This window comes from Molossus molossus, unplaced genomic scaffold (assembly GCF_014108415.1).
Source record: "Molossus molossus isolate mMolMol1 unplaced genomic scaffold, mMolMol1.p scaffold_m16_p_2, whole genome shotgun sequence".
Classification (NCBI taxonomy): Eukaryota; Metazoa; Chordata; class Mammalia; order Chiroptera; family Molossidae; genus Molossus; species Molossus molossus.
In genome coordinates, this window is record NW_023425355.1 from 125,797,260 (window position 1) to 125,818,541 (window position 21,282).

General features: G+C 36.2%; 1 protein-coding gene across 1 annotated transcript in view; it reads right to left on the reverse strand.

Moving 5' to 3' along the window:
* The window catches only part of IL1RAPL1 (interleukin 1 receptor accessory protein like 1), a 1,471,712-nt gene that overhangs the window by 780,651 nt on the left and 669,779 nt on the right, over positions 1 to 21,282 (reverse strand). The window lies entirely within an intron of this gene.

Sequence of the window (21,282 nt, forward strand, 5' to 3'; positions counted from 1 at the left end):
CATGTTAAGTCAAAAGGGTAATTGTAATTTCAACATGTAGACAGATTGAAGAATCAAGGAGTCTTAATTCTTAATTTAATGTCTGTGTCCTGAAATGTAGCAAAAGGATGAATGACTAAATGTTGCACAACTGGAATGAAAACCTGGTCACCCTTATACACAGTTTTCTTACCTATACTCTGGTCAATTAGGTTAGGATGCTGTTCATCCCTCCTTATATAAGCCACTAAAGTCTGCCCAATAGAGCTTTATCCTCAGTTAGCTCTTGAAACTTTGTCAGTTTTAACAATTTGTTCTTCATTCCTCTGTGTTCTCCACCATATGTTTTTAAAAAAGATTACCTCCATAAGTTAAATCATAATTAGAATGAATTCAGACAAATAAGTGGAAAATAACAAAAGTCACTGTAATAATCACAGCTGTCCACCAAAGATAATACACCTTATGTCTCAAGAGTCATATCTTATGGAACTGTTCAAGAAAAGGCTTGACGATCTTGAAAAAGAAGAACAAAGTAGGAGGGATCACAGTACCAGACATCAGGTTATACTACAAAGCCACTGTAATCAAAACAGCCTGGTACTGGCACAAGGACAAGCAGATAGATCAATGAAACAGAATAGAGAACACAGAAATTGACCCAAGACAATATGCTCAATTAATATTTCACAAAAGTGGCAAGAGCATACAGTGGAGTAAAGACAGCCTCTTTAATAAATGGTGTTGGGAAAATTGGACAGCTACATGCCAACAACTTACACCATACACAAGAATAAAGTCAAAATGGATAAAGACTTAAATGTGACTCGTGATTCTATAAAAATCCTAGAAAAAAATGCAGGCCACAAAATTTCAGACATCATACACTACAGAATTTTCACTGATATATCACTTAAGGCAACAGAAACAAAGAAAAAAAATGAACACATAGGACTACATCAAACTAAAAAGCTTCTGCACAGCGAAAAACAACAACAATCAAAATGGAAAGTGAACCCACTATATGGGAGAGCATAATTGCCAATGATACATCAGATAAAGGGGTAATTTCCAAAATATATTGCGTACTCACACAACTCAACAAAAGGAAGACAAAAAACCCAATTAAAAATTGGGCAGAGGACCTAAAGAGACACCTCTCCATACAGGACATACAAATGGCCAAGAGACATATGAAGAAATGCTCAACGTCACTAATCATCAGAGAGATGCAAAGTAAAACAACAATGAGGTATCACTTCACACCTGTCAGAATGGCCGCCATCAACAAATCATCAAACAACAAGTGCTGGTGAGGGAATGGAGAAAAGGGGACTCTAGCACACTGCTGGTGGTAATACAGACTGGTGCAGCCATTGTGGAAAATAATATGGTGTTACCTCAAAAAATTAAAAACTGAATTGCCATTTAACCCAGTGATCCTACTTCTAGGAATATACCCTAAGAAGCCTAAAACAACAACCAGAAATAATATATGTACCCCCATGTTTGTAGCAGCACTATTTACAATAGCTAAGATCTGGAAACAGCCCAAGTGTCCATCAGTAGACGAGTGGATAAAAAAGCCATGGTAAATATACACAATGGAATACTATGCAGCTGTAAGAAAGAAATATCTCTAATCCTTTGAGATGACATGGAGGGACCTGGAAAGTATTATTCTAAGCGACACAAGCCAAACAGAGAAGGACAAATATCACGTGATCTCACTTATTTCTGGAATATAATGAACTAAACAGTCTGATGAACAAAATAGTCCCAGAGACATAGAAGTAGTGTACATACTGACATTCCTCAGAAGGGGGGGAAGGGATAAACCACAGAACTTATATGCATGTATGCATAACCGATGGACATAGACAGCAAAACTGGGGATGGGGTGGGAGGGGATAGGGAGGAGGGAGTCAATGTGGGGAAAAAGGAGAAACATCTGCAACAAAAATAAATTTTTAAAAAAAAGGATGCCAAATGGAAAGTAATTGGAAATATCATTGGAAGTTAGGTAATTTTTATGGGATTACCTAGCATTGAGTGCAGCACGTAGTCAATAAATATTTATCTATGAATATGATGAATAACTTATGGTTAGAAGATTAGAGCTATTGTTTTATGACTTTTGGAGTCCCAGTAATCATAACAATTAAAATAAAATAATGCGAGAGTGGTCAACTTAAACTTGAGACATTTATATGGCCTATGTGTTTTTATATTTACACAAAACAAAATAATGAAGACTATAACCTCTATATACTGCCATTATCAGATAAATTAAATAGCATGTTAACAACAAAAGTGAATATAAAACAGTATAAAACCATAGGCCTTGAAATTTAGCTTTATGTTTAATAAATCACTATTAACCTTTTTACCAAATGCAAGACACCACGCAAATAATTCACACTCATTGAATCATCAATGCAGTCATTGAAATGGAAAGATAATTTTATGCTATTTTCCGGATGAGGAAACCAGAGTTTCAAGGGTCACAATGAAAGAAAGTAGAGTACCAGAAAGATAAACTGTAATTTCCCTGACTCAAAATGCATGCTCTTCTTTATCCAGTCATTGACTGATAGACACTTAGGCTGCTTCCATATCTTGGCTATTGTAAATAATGTGCAATGAACATGGGGGTGCACATCTCTTTTCAAATTAGTGTCTTCAATTTCTTCTGATAAATACCCAGAAGTGGAATTTGTGGGTTGTATGGGTAAAATAGGTGAAGGGAATTATGAGGTACAAACTTTCACTTAAAAAACAATAAGTCATAGGAATGTAATGTATATCACAGGGAATATAGTCAATAATATTGTGATAACTTAGTATGGTGACTAGACTAATCATGATGATCATTTTTAATATATATAAATGTCAAATAACTATGTTATACATCTAAAACTAATACAATATTTTATGTCAACCATACTTTCATAAAAAATGCATGTTCTTAATTTCCAGTCTGTGACTTCTTTTTATTTGTAATGCAAATGCAACTCTCATGGAAAACAGACCATTACACAGTATGTTCTTTTCTCTTTCTGTTTTTGTATAATGTGAACTATGATGGTACCCTTTTAACTTATCATCTGTATTTCAGTTTTTGCTGTTGTCTGTGTTGCTATTTTAATGGCTCAAATAATAAAACAAATACTCCAAATTAAATATCCCAAAGTCAGCATGGCAAGAGTTAATTTTTTTAAATCTTTGCAATATAGTGGCATTCAATTTTATTAATAACAATCAAATCAAGACTTTCACCTCAGTATTTATTAATCAGTATTTTACTGCATCCCCTCATTAGAATTCCTCTAATGAGAAATGTAACATACAAAATGATCCATGATACCATGTGTAGGTTACAGTTCATAAGAAGCCATAACCTCAATTTACTGTTTATTTCTCACAGTAACCCAGGCAATCTTAAGCATTTGACTATAATTTTATATATAAATCATGAGAATTTCCACTAGTAACATAATCTTGAAATCTGATTTCCTAATTATAAGTTTACTTAGAATCAATTACATTTAAAATTATAATTAATCTCATATTATTATTTTTATTTCTGAGATATACATTAACTTAGCCAAACAGTGGCTTAAATAAATATAGCATTTATTTTATAATATAGTAAATATTTTATACTGTTTCTGCCCTAAATGTGACTATGAGGTCAGGTTATAAAAAATCATAATGTATACCAATTTACTTTCACTCTAAATTAAAATGTACTGATTACCCAGTATGGAAAGAGTAGAAATAATTTTTTAAATGAGCTCAGAAAGTATGATATCTTTTGTAAAATAAAACTTCAAACATAATTTACTATTACAAGGTAGATTTGAGCGGTACTTTTTGTTAGAAATAGAAAAGGCTTATACCATAAACTTCTTGAAGAGCTGCCAAATTAGGGTCATAGAAGTCTGAGCCTAGAGCTGATAGCAAAAGAAATCCAATTTGAGTCTGACAAAGAGAAGCTGAAGTCTAATATGTGTAAACTTTATGGTGTGGGTGGTGGCAGAGGGGAGAAGCAAATTATTTGATATTTACCATCAGCATATTGCCTGTGGTGTTATGACATGAAATAACTTCTTAGTTTGCATCCCTGCATTTATTAAGTCCCATAGAAGAACTTAAAAGATCTCATTTGTGCCATGGCTAGCAGACTTACTTTAATAAAAATATGCCATTTGCTAAGCTGACATCCACTTCTGCTATATCTTATAACAGCAAGGAAACCTAAAGAGCACCTCTGGAATTGTGCCCACATATGTTTATTATTTCTTCTTAATATAGCCCATAAATGCTGATAGCTTCTCTGTGGGGGGATGTCATTACAATTGAAGCCCTTGATTGGAAACAGGGCTCATAGATTTAGGAACAACTTAATTTCTTCAAAGAAATAAATTTGACGTTGTTATATTTAATTACTTATGTCAAAGAAAGCTTATACTGATGTCTGATTTGTAAAAATCAAATATCAGGGAACCAGCATGGATCCACTCTGAGTTAGATGAACAGTATTGTATAAAATGAGTTGAAACTTCAAAGATATTATGGAATTTAAACTAAAGCAGCACAAAAGGTAACAGAATATTAACTCTTGGGGTCAAGTTTTCATCTTCTTTTCTTTTTCAACTGAAATGTAGTTCAAGCTGTCCTTTTTCAAAAAAACTTTTAAATTAATTAATTTATTTTTGTTACAGATGTTTCTCTTTTCCCCCCACTGATTCCCCCTCACCATCCCACCCTGCCCTGTCCCCAACTTTGTTGTCCAGGTCCATTGTTCATGCATATATGCATATAAGATCTGTGGTTTATCTCTCACCCACCACCCCCTGTTCTGGGGATTGTCAGTCTGTACCCCACTTCCACATCTATGGGACTACCCCAGTCCTCAGACTGTTATGTTTATTATGTTCCATAATAAGTGAGATCATATGAGACTTGTCTTTTTCTGCTTGACTTATTTCACTTAGGATAATTCTTTCCAGGTCCCTCCATATCTTCTCAAAGGATAAGAGATCTTTCGTTCATACAGTTGCATAGTACTCCATTGTGTATATGTACCACTGCTTTTTTATCCATTCACCTACTGATGGACATTTGGGCTGTTTCCAGATCTTAGCTATTGTAAATAGTGCCGCTACCAACATGGCGGTACATATATTCTTTATGATTGGTGTTTCAGGCTTCTTAGTGTATATTCCCAGAAGTGGGATAACTGGGTCACATGGCAATTCAATTTTTAATTTTTTGACGTAACACCATAGTGTTCTCCATACTGGCTGCACCAGTCTGCATTCCCACAGCAGTGTATCAGAGTCCCCTTTTCTCCACACCCTCACCAACACTTGCTGTTCGATGATTTGTTGATGGCAGCCATTCTGACAGGTGTGAAGTGATACCTCATTGTTGTTTTAATTTGCATCTCTCTGGTGATTAGTGATGTTGAGCATTTCTTCATATGTCTCTTAGCCATTTGTATGTCCTCTTTGGAGAGGTGTCTATTTAGTTCCTCTGCCCGTTTATTAATTGATTCTTTGTCTTCCGTTTGTTCAGGTGTATGAGCTCTCTCTCTCTCTCTCTCTCTCTCTCTATATATATATATATATATATATATATATATATATATATTATATATTAAATATATATTTTATATATATATATAATTAACCGCTTATCTGCTATATCATTGGCAATGATGCTCTCCCATACAGTGGGTTGCCTTTCCATTATGATGACTGTATATTTTGCTGTGCAGAAGCTTTTTAGTTTGATGCAGTCCCATATGTTCATTTCTTCCTTTGTTTCTGTTGCCTTAAGTGATGTATCAGTGAAAATTCTGCAGCGTATGATGTCTGAAATTTTGTTGCCCACATTTTCTTCTAGGATTTTTATGGATTCACAGCCCGCATATAAGTCTTTTATCCATTTTGACTTTATTCATGTGTATGGTGTAAGTTGATGGCATATAGCTGTCCAATTTTCCCAACACCATTTATTAAAGAGGCTGTCTTTACTCCACTGTATGCTCTTGCTACCTTTGTCAAGTATTAATTGACCATATTGCCTTGGGTCCATTTCTGGGTTCTCCGTTCTGTTCTGCTTGTCTATCTGCCTGTTCTTGTGCCAGTACCAGACTGTTTTGATTACAGTGGCTTTGTAGTATAACCTGATGTCTGGTAATGTGATTCCTCCAACTTTGTTCTTTTTCAAAATTGGTTTGACTATTTGGGGTCTTTTTTGGTTCCATATGAACTTTTGAAGTATTCATTCTAGTTCTGTGAACTATATCATTGGTATTTTGATGGGAATGACATTGAATCTATAGATTGCTTTGGGTAGTATGGACATTTTAACAATGTTAATTCTTCCAATCCATGAAAAAGGTATGTGCTTCCACTTTTTTATATCTTCCTCTATTTCTTTTTTCAATGACCTGTAGTTTTATGCGAATAGGTCCTTTATTTCTTTGGTTAAGTTTATTCCTAGGTATCTTAATTTTTTTGCAGTGATGGTAAATAGGATTATTTTTTTAGTTTCTCTTTCTGTGAGTTCATCATTGGTGTATAAGAGTGCCATCGAGCCCAGCCAGTGTGGCTCAGTGGTTGAACTTCAACTCATGCACCAAGAGGTCATTGGTTCGATTCTTGGTCAGGGCACATGCCCAGGTTGTGGGCCAAATCCCCAGTGGGGGACATGCAGGAGGCCACCAATCGATGTTCTGTATCATCGATGTTTCTCTCTCTCTCCTCTCTCTCCCTCTCCTTTCCTCTCTCTCTAAAGTCAATAAAGAAAAATAACTTTAAAAAAGAAGAATGCCATCGATTTTTTGACATTAATTTTGTATCCTGCTACATTGTCAAATTCATTTATTAAATCTAGTAGATTTTTGATGGAGTTTTTGGGGTTTTCTACATATAGTATCATGTCATCTGCGAATAGTGACAGATTAACTTTCTCCTTTCCAATTTGGATCCCTTTTATTTTTTGTTCCTGTTTGATTGCTATGGCTAAGACTTCAAGTAAGAGTGGCAAAAGTGGACATCCTTATCTTGATCCTGTTCTTAAGGGAAATGCTTTTGCTTTTTACCCACTGTGTATGATGTTTACTGTAGGTCTTTCATCTATGGCCTTTATTATGTCGAAATATAATCCCTCTATTGCCACATTGCTGAGCTTTTTTATCAGAAATGGGTGCTGGATTTTGTCGTCGAATGCTTTTTGAGCATCTATTCATAGGATCATATGAGTTTTATCTTTCATTGTATTTATGTGTTGTATCACATTTATTGATTTGTGAATATTGTACCAGCCTTGCATCCCTGGGATGAATCCCACTTGGTCATGGTGAATAATTTTTTTGATGTATTGCTGGATTCAATTCGCTAGCATTTTGTTCAGGATTTTGGCATTTATGTTCATCAGGAATATTGGCATGTAGTTTTCTTTCTTTGTAGTGTCTTTTTCTGGTTTTGGAATTAGAATTATGCTGGCTTTATATAACAAGTTTGGAAGTCTTCCTTCTTCCTAAATTTTTTGAAATAGTTTGAAGAGAATGGGTATTGGTTCTCCTTTGAATATTTGGTAAAATTCTCCCGTGAAGCTTTCGGGGCCTGGGCTTTTGTTTGGAAAAGTCTTGATTACATCCTCAATTTCTTCTGTTGTTATTGGTCTGTTCAAGTTTTCTATCTCTTCACGGTTCATTTTTGGAGACATGTGTTTCTAGAAATTTGTCCATTTTGCTTAGATTGTCAAATTTGTTGCCATATAATTGTTCATAATATTTGTTAACAATCCTTTGTACTTCTGTGGTGTCAGTTATTATTTCTCCTCTTTCATTTCTGATTTTGTGTATTTGTGTTCTCTCTCTTTGTTTATTGGTGAGTTTAGCTAAGGATCCATTAATCTTGTTTATCTTTTCAAAGAACCAGCTCTTTGTTTCATTGATCCTTTGAATTGTTGTTTTTTTTTTTGGTCTCCAGTCCTTTTAGCATATCTTGCAGTGCTTGTTTGGTGTTAATATATTCCCTTAGCTTTTTTTTTTTTTTTTTTGTCTGGAAAGCTCTTCATTTGACCTTCTATTTTGAATGATAGCCTTGCTGGATAGAGTAGTCTTGGATTCAGATCCTTGTTTTTCATGACCTTGATTACTTCATGCCACTCCCTTCTGGCCTGTAATGTTTCTTTTGAGAAGTCAGCTGAGAGCTTTATGAGATTTCCTTTGTAGGTAACCTGTTGCTCAGCTCTTGCTGCCTTTAGGATTCTCTCTTTGTCTTTAATTTTTGGCATTTTAATTACTATATGTCTTGGTATGGGCCTGTTTGGGTTCTTCTTACTTGGGGCTCTCTGTGCTTCTTGAACTTGAATGCTTTCTTTCTTCACTAAGTTAGGAAAGTTTTCTGTCACTATTTCTTCAACCATATTCTCTAACCCTTGCCCATTTTCTTCCTCTTTGGGGACTCCTATGATGCAAATGTTATTACATTTCCAGTTGTCCCACAGTTCTCTTAAGCTGTCTTCCTGTTTTTTAATTGTTTTTTTCCTTTGGTTTTCTGATTGGTTGATTTTTTCTACCCTGTTGTCTAATTCACTGATCCAGTAATCAGCTTCCTCTACTCTGCTGGTTACTCCTTCCAATGTGTTCTTAATTTCTGCTATGTCATTCTTCATTTCCACTTGGTTGATTTTCAAAGTTTCTATGGCTTTACTCATGGTGCTGAAGTCCTTCCTCATGCTGTTGAACTTCCTCAAGATCCTGGCTCTGAACTCTACCTCTGATAATTTGCTTAGCTGCATTTCTTTGATTTCATCTTCAATAGAGTTCTCTTGTTCTTTCATTTGGGATTTGTTTCTTTGTTTCACCATTTTGGCTATCTCAGTGGGTTTTGGAGCCTGCCAAATTTTCCCTGTGTGTGTCGGAGTTCTGCTGTTTGTGGTTCCCTCTACTGGGTTTGGATGAGCCTGCGTGGGCCCTCATTAAACACCACTATCAAGTCTTACTTTCCTGGGTAGATTTGCAGGCCCTGGAAAGGTTCAGTTATCCTCCAGCTTTTTCCTGGTGGCTAGTAGTCTCAGTTACTCAGTGCCTTAGAATGTAGCCCAGGTGTTCTGCATAAGATGATCTCCAGAGGGTGGGATAGATGCTGGTTATTAATGAGCCTCAATTTGCATTTCTTTGCCTCACCTGGGAAAGGCTGAATCTCTGGGAGGGGGGGGTTGCTGCTTTCCCCCATAGCTCAGGGAAGGAGCACACTGGCCACCTTCCTTTTTGGCCACAACTCAGCAAAAACTCTGAGTGCCCTCCAAATCCCAGGTGTCCCCACAGAGTTTCAGCCCAGTCTGTCCTCCCTCTGCCATAGTCCCCAGGTGAGTGGTTGTGGCTATTTTAGTGCTCTGTTCCGGCTCTCTGGGCTGCAGAGTGGGCTTGGTCTTTACTCCCCAATGGCTGCTGCTGTCCATGGGCTCCCAGCCTGCCACCATCTCACACCTCCACAGATCCTACCACTGTCTCTGGTTATATGGTCCTGTCCTGCTGCTTTTCTGTTGCTTTTTTTTCAAGGATTTGTCTTTATTTTATTCGTATTTCCCATTTGGTCCTGGGAGATCCTCTGCATAGCTTCTATTCACCCTGCCTCCATTTTCACATCCTCTAAACTTATCTTGTGTGCAGCTGGGTAGCACAGGCCTTTCTGGTGCCCACGCATTCTGCAGGTCCTGAGGGTAACTGGATCGCACAGTCTCCTTGGGGACCTGGCTGTATGCCTGTGTTATGTGCTGCTGGGTCACACAGGCCTCTTTGGTGCCTCAGCACTCCAGTGGGTAACTAGATAGCACAGTCCCTGCTGAGTGGCACAGGCCTCTCTGGTGTTTTAGCATGCCACAGGTGCCATGGGTAACTAGATCACACAGTCGCTGCTGGGTCGCACAGGCCTCTCTGGTGCCCCCACACCCTGCAGGTTCTGTGAGGCGAGAAGCTGGATTGCACCAGTCTCTCTTGCGTTCAGTGTTCCCACTGCTCTTGTGAGCTACTGGACTGCACAGGCCTCTGTGGAGCCCCATGTCCTGAGGCTGGCAGCTGGGGAGTACTGCTGCCCAGTGGGGCTCAACTCCTGCTCAGCTTTTGCTGTAGATTTTGGGGGTGGGTCTCAGCTGCTGGTCTGGGCTTCTGTTGCCTAGGGATGGATCTCTATTCCCCAGCCTCTGTTGCTGGGGATATATCTTGGCTCTGATTGGGCTGCTACTATGGGGCATGGTGCTGGGCTCCGGGCTGTCTGAGGCTTCTGAGACCGGCACCTTGGGAGCTCTACTACTGTGCACCGGTCTGTGTTGACACAGAGTGTCCACTCGTCGATGGTGCCAGGTGCGCTGGTGCTAGCTGTTCCCAACTGCCTCCTCCCAGGGAAGACCAGGGATCTTCCAAAATGGTGGGACCTCCCAGCTTTGCAGAGAGAAGCACCCTGAATGGCCGCTTACTGTGGTCGCCGGCTGCTCTGTCCACAGCACAGGAACTTTCTGCTCCCTGGCTCGGCACTGCTTGGGTTTGGTCGTTCACCTTCATGTCCACTCACACTCTCTCACACCCTAGCTCACTCTCTCACACACTCACCCTCCCTTGGGTCCTGCCCAATGCCATCTCATCCAAGCTGTCCTTCTTTACCTAATAGCATTTATTGTTATTCACTAATTTTAAAATAACACAAAGAAAATTATTCTTAGGGTAATTACATGTAGGTTTTCTGTCACTTAGCTGTAAGTCACGTGTTCTTCATATTACTAGAAGAGAAACTTTCCCTCTAAACTTGCTCTTCTACATAAAGTGCTATTATAAAAAAGTGACATGGGACACAAGAACTATTCCAAAACTGACCCTTAAATGATCTGGGAAAACCTCATTTCAAGGACTGAATTTAAATGCTGGGTATAATAAAGGCTTTCACAAATGCAGTCAAAGGAATTTCTGTTTTATTAGAAAAAATGGAAGATACACTGCTTCCTGGAAATATTTCTATCATTCTCCATCACCATTAAGAATACTGCTCTCAAAATAACTTCCCCTGGGACTAATTTTCCTTATAATAATTACAGCCAGAAAAGTTATAATAACATATAATCGTAAAATAAACCATGAACCTCTCTGCAAAGGAACAGTAAGTCAGCATTCTAACAGTGAAAACTTGGCAGCAAAAACGTGTCCCCTAAGGAACTGTGTGAGAAATTTTGATGGGATTAAAACATGCTGCATGACATATGGTATATATTTTTAACACATATAATAGGAGAAATAAATTGGGAGACGCACCTAAGCATTAATCCACTAACTCCCACATCTCTTCACATCCCTTAGGGATTCATCTCTCTCTGTTTGTCATAGTAATGTAAGCATGAAAGGATATTCCTATCTTCTGGAATTCAACTTTAGAAAGGGAGATAAAATGTCACTATTATTTATCTGAATCGTTTAAGATGCTGCTTTTGTACAGAACAGAGAGATGTGAATAGATGATAACTAGACATCTCAATGTACAGATTGTCAAACTGAAATCAATTTTACTAATTTTCTTACTGGGGCTAATATATTTTTGTGCACTCAAATGAGGTAGTGCATGGGACAGACTTTGCCAAAATAATTTACTTCTGAATACAGTGGTGCTAACAATATAACCAGATGAATTGTAAAAATTCTCTGAAACATGTTATGCTCGCTCTTCTAAAAGGAAAGAAGATAAAAAAGCAAATAAATGTTTCGCTGTCTATATTTTCAAAGTATTTCTGTAACATGTTCAGATTTTATTTTATATGTTGAAAAAATGTAACTCTGCCTCTTCTGAATTTATCACCCTAAATTAGTACTTTATACTAGAGGGAGGATATAAGGAAACAGGGCAATTCCCCTATATCATTATGAGGCCAATGTGCACCACATATAAACATATAGCAGATTCATATCATATGTGTGGACATAAACTCGTTCAACCTCTCTAAGGTCTGCTCAGTGTACAATGGAAATTTAAAATGTAGCTATTGCATAGGGTTGTTTTCAGGATTAAATGACTTAAGTCTGGTAAATACAGAGCAAAATATCTAGCATATTATAAGTTGCAAATAAAGGTTAACTATCATCACCATCATCATAATATCACCACCACCACCACTGCCACCAGCATTATCTATAAAAGCAAGACCTTGTGGAACTGAGCTCAATGCAAGAGAGGTAGGTTACTCCTGGATAAATGGCTCAGTGTTCAGCATGCTGAAGTATGTGTGACCAAACTATCAGACTACTTATCATAGTGCTTCAAAGTTGCCATAATCTTCATTGAATAGATGGAATAACTGAGGCTTTAGAATGAAAGGGTTGGGTGGAATTTGGTGAAATCAGCGATGAAGGTACCTTTCTTGCTAAGTGCTACATAGAATAAATACTGTGTCTTAATTTTTTTATATTTACTACTAGGAAATTCAAAATAATATTTAGAAAAGCAGTCAAAACAAAACTGTTGTCCCTTTCAGCTGACTTATATGCATCATTTTTGCCTTTGACATTATTATCATTTACTATTAAATCATAGGTAGTTTTAAAGTAAGCAGCCAGAAATCACTTGTAGAAACAATAAATTAATTCATTAGTTAATCAAACAATATATTTTAAAGAAATATTATGCTGCCCAGATGGTGTGACTCAGTGGACTGAGCATCATCCCATTGACTGAGAGGTCTAGGTTTGATTCCCAGTCAGGGCACATGCCCCGGTTGCAGGCTTGATCCCGGGGTGGGGGTGGGGGGCATGAAAGAGGTAGCCAGTCAATGTTTCTATCTTTCTCTCCCTTCTTCTCTCTCTAAAAATCAATAAAACATTATTTTTAAAAAGAAAGATTTTGCTAGTCTGTAAGCTGTAGGAAGCTTTTAAAGAAGAGATTAAAGGTTATTGAAAATAATAAAAATATTCAAGACATTTTATTGGGTTGATGTGGGAGTTGGTAGGCTGAGAGTCATATGAGACACTTTGAATTGTAACAAGGGGAATATAGAATTTTTCCAAACTAGGAAAACTGGATCTAAATCACACACACACAGACACACACACACACACACACACATACACACACACACCCCTTACTTATTGAAAACTCAAAAAATTAACTTCATTTCTTAAGAAAAGTAGTCTTCTAACAATAAAAACATCTCTAAAATTTAAAATATCTAATGACGTAATCCCTGAGGACATTAAGTTCTTGTTTATTTAAAAAAACAACAAAAAACTGTGATTCATTTTCAGAAATTAAAGATAAGATAAAGTAGGAAATTATAATATTTTTATTATCCTTCATGAGGATCGAAAATGAAATACAATCAAGTCAGACACTTATCAACAGATGCACTTTTGTTTTTAAGAACAATTCCTAGTTTCAAGCTTCTTCCTCAGACATATTTTAGATTAAAATATCAATTGCTGTGTAGAAGTTTTTAGTTTGAAGTAGTCTCATTTATTATTTATTTTTTTCCTTTGTTTCTTGTGTCCTAGGTGACGTATCAGTGAAATATCTACATTGTGTAAGCTTCTACACATCAAAAGAAACCAACATCAAAATACAAAGGGAACCCACTCTCTGGAAGAACATATATGCCAATGATACATTGGATAAGGGGTTAATATTCAAAATTTATAAAGTACTCATACAACTCAACAAAAGAAAATGAATAATCCAATTAAAAAGTAGGCAGAGGACCTAAATAGACACTTCTCCAAACAGGACATACAAATGGCCAGGAGACATATAAAAAATGTGTAACATCACTAATCATCAGAGAGATGAAAATTAAAAAGACTATTAGGTACCACGTCACACATGCCAGGATGGCTGCCATTAACAAATCATCAAACAACAAGTACTGGTGAGGGTGTGGAGAAAAGGGGATTCTAGTACACTGCAGGTGGGAATGCAGACTGGTGCAGCCACTATGGAAAACACTATGGTGCTACCTCAAAATATTAAAAATTGAACTGCCATGTGACCCAGTGATCCCACTTCTAGGAATATACCCTAAGAAGCCTGAAACACCAATCATAAGGAATATATGTACCTCCATGTTCGTAGCAGCACTATTTACAATAGCTAAGATCTGAAAACAGCCCAAGTGTCCATCAGTAGACGAGTGGATAAAAAAGCAGTGGTACATATACACAATGGAGTACTACGCAGCTGTAAGAAAGAAAGATCTCTTATCCTTTGAGAAGACATGGAGGGACCTGGAAAGTATTATCCTACACAAAACAAGCCAAACAGAGAAAGACATTCCTCTATATTTCTAATTGGGTTTACCCACTTTTATAAGCTTTAGATAACTGATAACTGCCTTAGACATGTTAGTTTACTTTCTTGTCGTTTCCCAGAGAGGTGAGCTCTCTCAGATGATGAACATTTTAAATTTTATTAAATTATTATTTTGGATGAGAAAACAGTTTATTTCTGTTTATCACAGTTTATTTCAACTTAAAACTCTGTAGTATATTACAAAGTATTCACCAGATAAATAAGAAACTTCATTAATCTCACTATAAGAGTTTGAAATTTAAAACAGGCAGTCAATATAAAGAGAAACTCAATATATTAACCAAAGTAAGTTTCCTTCTAGTACATGAAATATTTAATAGGTGATTTCTATTTAAAATAAAAACTGAATTTGTCCAACTGAATCTTGGGATTGACATAAAAACATATCCTTGTATGCAAGACAAGTAATAAACATTTTAGTATGATAGTGGATAACTTAAAAATGACATAAAATTTTATCATCTACAACCTCGTTTAAAATGGGATGGCATTACACAGTGTCTCATGTGTGGAATTTCATTTAATGAAAACTGAAAAACCAACACAATAAAAAATTAAAGAAAGAGAAAGGGAGCATTTTTGGCAGACAAGACAATCAAGAGCAATAATTTTTAAATATTTTTAAAAAATTCTCCTAAATAATTGGTATGCTTAATTGCTTATTTATTGGTTTATTTAACCAGATCTATAAAATTTTTATTTCCCTTTATGCCCTGGCTACTTGAAAACTCAAAGAGAAATTCACTACTCAACTACAGAAACCATATTAGTGTCCTTATACCCATTAGTTTTGCTTCTATCTTTCCTCCATAGTCCTGATTTTTTATTTTAACCACTATATTTTATACATGTTACTTAAATGAACCCATTCCCAAATCATTCCAGAGACATCTAAGACCCACCCTATCTCCCTCATCTTGTCTTCTAGCATTTCCATCCAACTGACATTATTCACTGCTTCTCCTTATACACAAAACATGCTTTCACCTCAGGTCTTTTGCTGTACCCTACCTGTAAGTCTCGTTTCTCCTTACTGCTACTGATTTGCCCCTTCAGGTCCCTTAAATTTTCCCAAAAGTCAACCTATCAGAGGAGTCATCTTTGACATCCTTTAATAAAATATATAACCTATGCCTCTTGGATTTTTAAGTATAATATGACTCTCCATGGTATAATAAATATATATTTGAAAACTAAACAAAAAACTACATATGATCTACACTTATGGATGAATATGTTATATATATGATAAACTGTGTGCCCCATCTCCACACATACACCATACTCTTACCTTCTATACATTATTATTTTTTTATATAATCATCATTAGCAAAACCATAATCTCCATTAGAGTTAGGACTTTCTTTTGTGTTTCTTTGTTGGTTCCTTGTTCTACTCCATTAGCAGTGCCTTGAACACAGAAGACACTCAATGTTTTTAAATGTAAAATTAACTTAATGGATAAATAGAAGATATAGAATCTAGACACATGAGTTATGTACATTGATTTATTATTATAGAAGAAAACAATGTAAATTAAAAAATAGTAAATGTTCTAGTGCTTTGTCTTTCAAGATACAAATTAACATTATCCTAGTTTCAAAACAGAGGTTATAAAATACAATTTAATTTTGTCTCCTTGATATTTCAGCTTAATTTAAATTCCTCTCTAGTTTTATTTTCTTGAACTTTGAATCATTCCAGAAAAGAAACAATCCAAAATAAATGTCTCATGGTTTAAGATGAGCATGGTTGTTAGGACAAGAAATGCATTTCTCATAAGTATGGTGGGATCGAGGTGGCTCAAACCAAGCCAAATACAAGGTAGAATAAAGGGATTTTTATTAAAAGACTTGTTTTGTCTGGTAGGGAATTTTAGAGTCCTGAAATTCTCTAATAACATTATCTGTTACAGGAGATTAGGCAAATGAGAGCCAATTAAACCTCTGGACAACAGCCAAGGTACCATTGCTGACACAAACAGAAGTTTACTTGAAAATATCAAAGGAAGCCCCTGGTCTTAACTGAACACCTTTCTTTTTTCTTGTGGAAATCTTATTTTAGTGATACAATGAAGAAAAATAAATCTTAATGTTTTAGATATCATGCAGCAAAAGAAATGAAAGAACAATACTTCAGAAGAGACCTAAACTGATGATGAAATGAACTCTTGTTATTTGAGGAGAAATCATTCTCTACTTTGGGTTCCAAATGATCAAAAAGAATGAGAATCCTCAAATGAATAGCCTTTTCAACACTCAGTAAACTGGCCCTCCGCAATTTTATCTATAAGCCATAGTTAAATGCTTTCTTAATTTTTTTTCAAAATGTGAGAAGAATCATGGATGAATGTCCATCCTACTCTTATACGAGTTCATTAACTTGGACATCAAAAGGATGTTCATCAAATATTGTTCATTATTTTGGGAATTTTTTGTCGTTGTTTCATTTCTTAATTGCAGTTTTCGTTATGACACCCTTTAGGACTGCTTGTTTCCCTGAGTGGCATGGTGAACTTAAGAGGCAAGTGTGATAATGAAAGGGACACCAGTAAAGGAGAAAAATGTCATAGTCTAATCAGTTAGAGGTTTAGGTACATTGAGGAGAGAAGTGGATCAGCAGTTCTTACAGACAACCAGAGCCTACATATTTAAGTTACATTGCTTGTGCATGAGTTTCTAAATTATTTTAAGAAAATCACCATAACATCTCAAGGACAGAGAAGTCATGTATAATGATGCATAAAATTTCCTATACATTTTATACTACCAATCAAAAAAACATTTTGATGTAAAATGGGTACAAATAGGAATTCCTTTATCTTTATTCCTTTTGCCTTTTCTTTATTTCACCATTTTGGCATTTGGTAAAACTTATACATGCTTTTTAAGATTATCACTCAGCATTGATGAGGAATATCAGGCCAGCAGGGCCTGCTAATCATAACTAAAATATTCCCTCATATTCATGTAAGATTTTCACTTGTTCTCAATTCCTTTCATAATCTGAAATCGATTTTCAATGTAAAAATCAATAATTGCTATAAGAAATACATATTTTGATTTGTATTACTCTAAATACAGAATGTGAGTCTGATTCATATATTGCTTAATAATTGGAAAATAATTAAATAAATAAGAGTCTGATATAAAAATGTTATAAAATAGTAATGTAGGGTGCTGTCATTGTTAATGGGATGTAAACGAGATGATGTAATGGATTATTGCACTTCTGGGTCACAATACTCTCTATAATTATTTAATAATATTAATAAATCAAAGCTTTTCAAATGATCTCACTTTGATGTCAAAATATCTGTGAAAATTTTGTTCCTCCTGTTTAATGTTTACTACTACCAGATTCCAAATGCAACAGAAGTATTTGTGCTAAGTGTGCACTTTTATTCCCAGACAGAATGTATTCTTAAAATCAATACTTTCCTCTAATTTCTTCAGTTTTTTATTAATTTTTGAATAGGCTATATAATCAGATATAAGATGTAAAAGGTATGAAAGTATCTAAATTGAAAAGAAGTCTTCTCACTCCAGTCTCCCCAGCCAATCGGTCCCCCCTCACTAAAGGCAACCTCCTTAACTATCATCCTGGGGTGTGTGTGTGTGTGTGTCTTTCTGTGTGTGTGTGTATGTCCATAGCATATTCTTTCCCCCATTCAGTAGCATACTATATCCATTTTTTGTATCCTCCATATTTTCATTTACCAATACATTTTTAAGATATTTCCATAAGAGTACATATAAAATTAGCTTTTTGTCATAGATGAATGATGTTCGTTTTCTGGATAAATTATAATTTTCTCAACCAGTCCTATATTGACACATAATTAAGTAATTGCCAAACTTATGCAATTCAAAACCATGAACATACACACACAATGTATGACACAGATGAGTGTATCTGCTAGATAAATTCCATAATTGCTGAGTCAAAGACTATGTACCATTTTAGTCCTGACATATATTGCTAAATTGTTCTGCATAATGCCCTATAAATTAAACTCCCATCAGCAATGTATAAGCACCTGACTCTCTACACTTTTTTAATTAATTATTTTTGTTACAGATATTTCTCCTTTTTCCCCCAGACACATTCTTCCCATCCCCCCCCCCCAGCATTGTTGTCTATGTCCATTGGTTATGCTTATATACATAAGTTTTTTGGTTTATCTCTTCCCTACCCCCACACCCATCCTCTGAAGTGTGAACCCTACTTCTATGCCTCTGAGTGTATTTTGTTCATCATATTCCACAGATAAGTGAGATCATGTGATACTTGTCTTTCTCTGACTGGCTTATTTCGCTTAGCATAATATTCTTCAGGTCCCTTCATGTCGTCTCAATGAATAAGAGATCTCTCTTTCTTACAGCTGCATAGTATTCCATTGTGTATATGTAACACAGCTTTTTTATCCATTCATCTACTGATGGACTCTTGGGCTGTTTCCAGATCTTAGCTATTGTAAATAGTGCTGCTACAAACATGGGGGTACGTATATTCTTTCTGATTAGCGCTTCAGGCTTCTTAGGGTATATTCCTAGAAGTGGGATCACTGGGTCAAATGGCAGTTCAGTTTTTAATTTTTTGAAGAAACATCATATTGTTTTCCATAGTGGCTGCACCAGTCTGTATTACCACCAGCAGTGTGCTAGAGTCCCCTTTTCTCCACACCCTCACCAGCACTTGTTGTTTGATGATTTGTTGATGGCCACCATTCTGGCAGATGTGAGATGATACCTCATTGTTGTTTTAATATGCATCTCCCTGATGATTAGAGATGTTGAGCATTTTTGCATATGTCTCTTGGCCATTTGTATGTCCTGTTTGGAGAGATGTTTATTTAGGTCCTGTGCCCATTTTTAATTGGATTTTTTGTTTTCCTTTTGTTGAGTTATATGGCTACTCTATATATTTTGAAAATTAGCCCCTTATCTGATGTATTGTTGGCAATTATGCTTTCCCATACAGTGGGTTCCCTTTCCATTTTGATGCTTATCTCTTTTGCTGTGCAGGAGCTTTTTAGCTTCTAGTAGTCCCATGTATTCATTTGTCTTTCGTTTCTCTTGCCTTAGACATTGTATCAGTGAAAATTCTGCTGCATGTGATATCTAAAATATTGTTGCCTACATTTTCTTCTAGGATTTTTATAAATTTACAAGTCACATTTAAGTCTTTTATCCATTTGCAATTTATTCTTGAGTATGATGTAAGTTGGTGGTCTAGTTTCATTTTTTTGCATGTAGCTGTCCAGTTTTCCCAACATCATTTATTAAAGAGTCTGTCTTTACTCCACTGTATGCTCTTTCCACCTTTGTCAAATATTAATTGAGCATAATATCTTAGGTCAATTTCTGGGTTCTCTGTTCTGTTCCATTGATCTATATGTACACTGTTTTTAATAAATACTTTTTATTGATTTTATTTTAGAGAGAGTGGAAGGGAAAAGGTGAGAGAGAGAGAGAGAGAGAGAGAGAGAGAGAGAGAGAGAGAGAGAGAAGAGAGAAACATTCATTTGAGAGCAAAACATTGATTGGCTGTCTCTTGCATACCCCCTAATGGGGATCAAGCCTGCAACCCTGGCATGTACCCTGACCAGGTATAGAACCAGCAACCTTTTGGTTCATGGGATGATACCTAACCAACTGAGCCACACCAACCAGGGTTCTACACTCTTGATATATTTTTTATCCTCACCCGAGGACATTTTTCCATTTTTTGTTCAGGTAGAGTGGGAGGGAGAGAGAGGAACAGAGAGAGAGAGAAACATCGATGTGAAAGGAACACATCGAGTGGCTGCCACCCGCACAACTGACCAGGGCCGGGGACAAACTGCAACCGAGGTATGTGCCCTTAGCGGGAACTGAACCCGGGTCTCTCAGGACCGCAGGCCGACGCTCTAACCGCTGAGCCAAACCGGCCAGGGCATATTTTTAACATTGTTAGTTCAATGGGTAACATTTTGTTTGTTTAGATTTCTTTTATTTTCAAGGTGATCAAATATTTTCATATATTTCAAAGACAACTGAATTTCTTTACCTATGAACTATTTATTTATATATGTCCACTTTGTATTAATTTATTGTATTTTCTAATTGATTTATTTTTATTATTTTTTTATTTTTTATCTTCACCAGAGGACATTTTTGCATTTATCATCAGAGGGAAAGGGAGAAAGAGAAAGAGAGAAACATTGATTGGTTGCCACCCACATGACCCCAACTGGGGCTGGGGACAAACTGCATCCTATGTACTTGTCCTTAGTGGGAACCGAACCTGGGTCTCTTTGGTCCACAGGCCGACACTCTGAGCCAAACTGGCCAGGGTTCTAATTGATTTATAACAGCTTTTTATATTGTCTGTAATGTAAGTTGCATGCAACTTTCTATTTGTGTTATCATTTTATTTTGTTAATGTGGATAAAATTTGGAGCATCCAGAACTATATCACCTTTTCAGACACACAGCCATGTCCCTGTACCTCTCCACAAAGTCATCTACAACATGAAACTACTTTGCCCAAGTTAGAAAATGTCAAGAACCCCAGTGTTCCAGTAACTGCTCAAAATGCCACACCAAAGCACATGGCTTTATGTGTCCTGCTTTTAATTCCTTCATGTAATTCCTGCCACCACATAATGTCCCCCCCCATGGTGCCTAAACTAGAGCCAAAAAAAGACATTTTAAATCTCATCTCTTTATTTTGTAAAGGACAGTTATTTTATATTTTCCAAAAGCTTCTGATTTTTAACAGTTGCCTTTCACCACTATTTACCCTGTTTTTTATTTCTCTCTTAGTGTGTTCTCTCTCTCTCTCTCTCTCTCTCTCTCTCTCTCTCTCTCTCTCTCATCATTGTATAGTTCTGTTGTATCCTTAATGTCTCTGTGACATGACCCTGGGGCTGTGTGAATGCAGTATCATTTGTGTAATA